General features: G+C 42.5%; 1 pseudogene; it reads right to left on the bottom strand.

Moving 5' to 3' along the window:
• Positions 1-771: 771 nt before the first annotated feature.
• On the bottom strand, positions 772-1,914 carry LOC100347434 (melanoma-associated antigen B2-like; annotated as a pseudogene).
• Between the last annotated feature and the right edge of the window lie 4,815 nt (positions 1,915-6,729).

Genomic DNA, 6,729 nt, shown 5'->3' with positions numbered 1-6,729 from the left:
CTTGCTAAGCCATATCTTGTAGGAATGCTGGAATGTATGTTCTATATATAAAGTATGTGGCATACAGATTAGGAAATAGATTTTAATAAGTGGAATTATGATTATTTCACTTTTTTATTTTCCCAATGATGTAATGAGAACAAACATTGTCAGCTGTCTTGCAAGTATCTAAGAATATTTAGGTCCTTCTAAGTGCCTTGAATTTTTAGCAGCCTTGTTTTAAAATCATGTTTTGTTGTATTCGTTCTGATCACATTTCATATTATGATAAACTAAGGAAAGTCCAACCTCCAGCCAGAGTTTTTTTTTTTTTAATATAATAGCAGATATGCAGTGAAATAGGACAAAAGTAGCCACTATTCTTAAGCAAAATAAACTGGATATTTTTTATTCACACTAATGAAATATTCAGTGGAATAAGGCAAGTAAAAAATTTACCATCTTACATATCATTTTAGTTTTTTCTCAATATTATCATTGTGTAGTCCTCTCACATTTTCAGGAACATTCCTATCCCACTGCTTTGTTACTGTATCTTACAAAAACAAAGAAACATAATCTTAAGGCTTTTTAACTTATTCAAAAACACCAAAATGTAGTCTTAAACATGACAAACAGCAATAAGTTGTGATCTATGACATTAAGAAACTTAGATTGTGAATCAATATAAGTTCTCAATTAAAAGGGGTAACATTTGAAAAATAACAGAAGAAATATAACTTCAAGTTATTTACGTAACACAGGAAAAAACAGACCATATATATATATATATATATTTTTTTTTTGCCTCCTCCCTTCACTAGTTTGCACCACTTTGAGATTTGATTACCCTCTTCAAACAAAATGAAAAATCTACCTCAGTCTATTTAGATGTGGGAGGATCTGGGGTACTTCACTTGAGAACTTACCCTCGAGCTGGCAACAACTATAGTCCTATGTGCAGCTTCTTCTACTGCTCTCACTTGCTCATCTCTTAAAGCCTCATCATAGAGACGACGAAAGCAATGAGGGACAGTATCATTGATCTTGACCAAAAACTCAAGGACTTTCATCTTGCTAGTTTCACCATGGGCTCTGGGACCCCAGAGAAATCATAAGTTGGAGGATCAGTATTCAAAACCTGACGGTACTCCAGGTACTGTTCATGCACCAAATCTTTGGTGATGAGCTTCCAGGGCTCCCCAAAGATTAAGTGCCTCCTCCCAGCATATATCCCCAATGCATTCAAAACTCCCACATCTCCTTCTCTGTGACATGGTTGCCCTTCATAAAGATCACACCCAGGAGTGTCATCACTAGTTCCGTCTTAGGAAATTCCCTCATACCACTCAGCCTATCCTCAGTGGAGAGGCTTAGCTTGCTGACAAGGACATAGGAGTGACTATTGCATTTATCTACCTTCAAGTAAAGGCCAAAGACCAGTTCAACATGCTCTGAAGTTCTCCTGAAGATCTCTGGGAAATGCTCCTTATACTTTTTGTTGACAACCTTCAGCATGTCTGCCTGTGTAATGGTCTCTTGCTTTCTATATTTCTCAAGAAAGAACTTCACAAACTGATTTATCTCCAGGGACAGTGGATCTATGACTGAGGTCTGAACAGAAGCTGCCTCCTTGAAGATTATATTAGTCCCATCTTCCACAACTACATCAGAGCTTGGATCAGAAACACCTGCAACTGGGGTGCTAGAGGATGGACATCCCAGAGGTATTTGGGAACTGCAAGGTACAGGAGAGCCTAGGAGAGCACCCACACTAACAGGACCTGAAGGAGCAGAGAAAGAGGCGCTCTCTTCCTCTACTACAAAGGCCTGGGCAGCCATGGAATGGTAGGTCATTCTGAGAGTCTTCTGGTCCTTCTCAGGAGCACCAAACTCACTCTTCTGTTCCTGAGACATGGCCACAGTCAGCCACATGTGGGAGAGTAGGCAGAAGAGCTGGCAAGGAAGGCACCTGGATGGGGGAGAATAATCATGTGAACAGTCATCAGGTACAGACTACCTTGTCTCCAACTAAGGACACCTCTCAGTGGATTTCCTTGAGAGCACTGCTTTAGCAACTCTGGGGGCTCCTGTCACCCTGATCAGCCAGACTCTTGAAAACTCTGTGGACAAAGTTCAAATGAGTATTAGTCTACAGCATCAAGGTCTGGTTGGTGGTTTAGTGGGGTGACAGCAGGAGCTGGCAGTAGGGTCCCCTTTTTTACAGGGGTAAGACCTTTCTCACTGAATAGTCAGGAGCATATTTTTAAATTGCTAGTTAGGCCAGGATGCCTATTCCCATCTGCTTCTCTGTAGCAGACACTTCAAACCTCTTATGCCAAAAGAGTGAAGTGAGAAGGAGTCTCAGCCAATCACCCCTGGCCCCTCTGTTGCTTATTTCTGTCTTGAATATACTGGGTTCTCAGTTCTCAGTTAAGCTTATTTTTTTTTTAAGATTTATTTTTATTTATTTGAAAGAGTTACAGAGAGAGGTAGAGACAGAGAAGTCTTCCATCAGCTGGTTCACTCCCCGTATAGCCGCAATGGCCAGAGCTGTGCCGATCTGAAGCCAGGAGCCAGGAGCTTCTTCCCGGTCTCTCATGTGGGTGCAGGGGCCCAAGGACTTGAGCCACCTTCTACTGCTTTCCCAGGCCAAAGCAGAGAGCTGGATTGGAAGAGGAGCAGCCAGGACTAGAAGTGGCACCCATATGGGATGCAGGTGCTTCAGGCCAGGGCGTTAACCCACTGCACCACAGCGCTGGCCCCTCAGTCAAGCTTCTTACCCTAGTCTGCAGAGTGAGCTGCGAGTGCTCTCATCTTCTGACTGGAGGCTTTACCTTCACATCAAAGCTGTCAGCTCCTATGGAACTGAGGTGCAGAAATGAAGGGAAGCCTCAGCCTGATACTTCTGCCCTGGAATATGTATTCAGGATTGAGAGCAGGGGGAGGTGAGGAAATTTAGTTTCTCTAGTCAGGTGTTCAGTCATTCTTCACTCAGCTTCCTCCATTTCACCACCACTAGATGTGCACATTGGTGTCTTTTTTTTCTCTTTAGTTGATATCTATCCCTTATGTTAAAGTCAGCACTTACCTGATAGATAGCCCCAGAAATTAAGTGTGGACTTCTCTGGTTCCACGTGGCTGGGTGCTCCAAAACTGAAAAATGCAAGAGCAAGTTAAAGTCGTCAAGGTCCTGCTTGACTCCTGGAGGGGCCTAAGATTGTTCCTTTGGCAATTTGTGACTTACTCTGTCCAAAGCCTTCACTTCTCAGTAATCCTTGAGGAGTAACTGGAGGTGGAATGGGGTCTGAATGACTATATGCCTGGGCTTCCCCAGGTGCCAATACACAGAGATTCCAGCGTCCTGTTTTTCTTAGTGAGAGTACTCACGAGAGATGGCCCAGAAATCATCCTCTACTGATCTGCTGCCTGACCCTTAGAACAAAGCTCCCACCTCCCAGATTCTTTGGAAGTCAAAGTGAAGGTACATCTGAGTCTTCAGATACACCCAGACCTTCCCAGGCCAAATTCAGGGACTCATTACTTTGTTGGAGCACGCCAGCCCCTCCCCCACCACTGCCCTGGCTGCAGCTTCCACTACTGTCGCATTCTTCCCCCCTTCTGCCATTGTAAATTTAGTTCCGTGGAGCCCTCTAAATGTTCACATCTTCAGGAGGCTCCTCTACTTAACTCCACAGGGCCAAGGAACTCCTCTTCTGGCGACCTGAGCACAAGTGCCCACAAGTAAAAACTTTTATGCCCTGAGACGCCATGGCAGAAGGGAACAGGGGACTCGGAGAACTGGGGCAGGGTCCACGGCACTCTATTACCTCCTCTTTTCAGAGGCAGGGAATTGAGGATTTCAGAACGAGGGTTCCCACACTTGTATCTCAAGTTACCCGCCAACACACCTGGTAAGACTTGTGACATCGCTTCAGCTTTCTAGCAGCCGCACGTTTCATGGCTGGGTCTCCTCCCCAATATCCTTTGGGGCGGAAGTCGAGATTGCCCGCTTCCGGCCACAGCCAATGGCCCCTCCCAACAGAAAAGGAGGGCAGGCCTTCTTTTGCCTCATTTCCTTCTGAGGAAGGATGCGGCAGGGCGTGTAGGGCCGGTGTCGGGTGTTCCTAGAGAATTCAGTCTTTGTTGTCAGGCAGCTGGACCCGAGGCTCCTCTCACAGCTGAGCCTAGCCGGCCAGCCTGAGACCTGAGCTCTCATTTTCTTGCGGGCGCACCATTGCAAGTCCAGTGGAGCCTGAGCCCTGCGGTGACGTGTGGGTCCTCCCGAGGCTGATGGGGGAGGTGTGCGGCTTTGTGGGGTCCATCTTCGGGAGTGGATGGTACCCTCGGTTCTCTCGCACTGTATCATCTGGACTCCTGGTCGTGGGGGAGCCCCGCTTCTCTGCTGACGGGAGACCAGGCCTCGACCCACGACCTCCATTACCTGAGCCACCTGCTGTGGAGTGCAGGTGCACCTCATGTGACCACCGCTCCCTGGGGCCTCCAGACCTGGCTGCTCTGGGTAAGTCATGGTAGAGCAGAGAGTGTGTATTTTGGTAGCAGTACTTCGACGAGAGTGGGTTTTAGTCTGTTTGAGATGGTAGAGCTTCTAACTTTTTACTGAGAGTCCTTATACTGACTGATAGATTGTCCTGGATTCCTTTCTTTTCTAACATGAATCTCCTACTAACCTTGGCCTGCAAAAATCCCCATGGAGAAAATGAGTGGGTTAATTGTCTTGATAGCTGGATCTGAGGCCTCTCTTGATAAATGTCAGGGGTGGATTAATATCTTTCTTATGTGGAATTCGCTGTGATATTCCCAATTGTGTTTTAGTTTGTGTCATATTACCATTAAAGGAAGTTGGTCCTCATCCAATAAAAAGATTTCATTTGCTTATTAGTACAATGTCTGCACATATACTGCATTCAACAATGCAAGTGTTTGTAATGTCCTGATATTTCCCCCTGGTTCCAGCACATGAGTTGTGGGGTGCTACCTCAGGTTACTTCCACAAAGTAGAAGGAATTCATGGTCTTAAATACACTGTAAGATGTTAATGGCCAAATTTTCAAACCATTTCTTCTTCTGATTTGATCATCTTAGTAATGCAGATTCCCAGTCTATCTCTACCTCAGGGTACATCCTCATACAAGCACTTAGAGACTTGATGTCCATCAGGAGCATTTTATTTTGTCAGTTTGCTTGTTTCTGGTATTATTATTTCTTCCAAGGTTGGTTTCTTTGTGAGAAATAGCAGCCCTCTGATGTCTTTTTTTTTTTTTAAATTACTGTTATTTGTCTTGGAAGCTATGGATAACACTCTATATCTGTAAATGATGTAAGAAGAACTGATATCTTTATAATATTGTGATCCCTTGGATTACCATACTAGACTGTTCGATTTGAGAATTTTCCCTCTTAGCTCTATAATTGTTTATAGTTGGCTTCATAAAAGCCTTGTAAATTTCTTTAAACTTCATTTGGTACATTTGAGATAGTTTTGCTGTTGTGAATTGTGTATTTTCCATTGCAAATTCTAATTAGTTACTGATTTTGTGTGGTTAGGCTCCTACATTTATTATGGTGATTTTCTATATGATAATTTATATATTTTCTTATTTGAGAAACAATTTATTTTGAAGTTGTAATTATAGGAATATTGTTACTATTACCTCTTTGTTATTCAAACTTCTTGTTTATTTTGGTGGTATTGTGTGTGGACTTTACATTCCACCTTGGGTGAGGCTATACATTCCAATCCAGATTTGTGGTATTCTATGTTTGTGTATTTTCCAGGCTTTATTGAAGACACTTGTAATGTTTCAAATTTGTATATGTATGTTAATAATTTTATGATATGGAAATTCCATTCTTATGTAAGTTCTCTAAAACTTATTACCATGGGTTAACATTAACTCTGCATGTGATGAAATGCTTTTTGGTGCCTGTATGTTATTGCAGTGACTAACAGTACAGGACTCCTTTTCTAGTGCAATGTCATCTTTACATTCCTGGTATACAGCCTATTTATTTACTAATTCAATGGTATACTGGATATGTTATGAAGTTAATGATCACATTTGCCTCAGAGTGAGCTTTGTTCAGGTATTCTTGTTTGAGGCATATGTTGTGTTTTTATCAAGGAGAGCTAGCCTGCTAGTGTAACAGATATTTTTTCGCTTTTTGTATGATTTGGAACAATTTAATATGGTGATTAGTGTTTTCTTCAATGTGTGGTGTAATGAACCCTGAATCTGGCTGGCCTGGAAACATTTTGAAAGTGCCTTCGGTTTTTATTATAGATATATATATATATATATACACACACACACACACACACAAACACAAGAGAGGTGAGTTTTTCCTAGTATCGAAATGAGGATATCACATGAGAAAATCTATCAATATAATTGGCTAACTATAACAGTCAGTAAATTTCCAAGAAAGAGAAACCAATATAACTGAGAGGACTTAATACAGGAAAATAGTTACTGGAGAAGGAAATCAGGAATAGTCAAACAAAGCAACCTGAGGTGTGTTTTCCTCTAACCTGCTTGAAAAGATACTCCCACTTGTGATTAGGAGTTGTGATCAACAGCATCATAAGCTATAGCTGAAAAGTATAAAGGATATTGGAGTAATGGAGATACAGCCATTGAAGGAATAGCTCCTTGCTGCAAAGAGAAAGCAGGTGGAAAACTCTAAACACTTACATTCTCTTGGACTCTAATCTCCAGCAGTTCCCAC

Source organism: Oryctolagus cuniculus, chromosome X (assembly GCF_964237555.1).
Source record: "Oryctolagus cuniculus chromosome X, mOryCun1.1, whole genome shotgun sequence".
Lineage (NCBI taxonomy): Eukaryota > Metazoa > Chordata > Mammalia > Lagomorpha > Leporidae > Oryctolagus > Oryctolagus cuniculus.
This window is presented reverse-complemented; position numbering and strand designations above follow the sequence as displayed.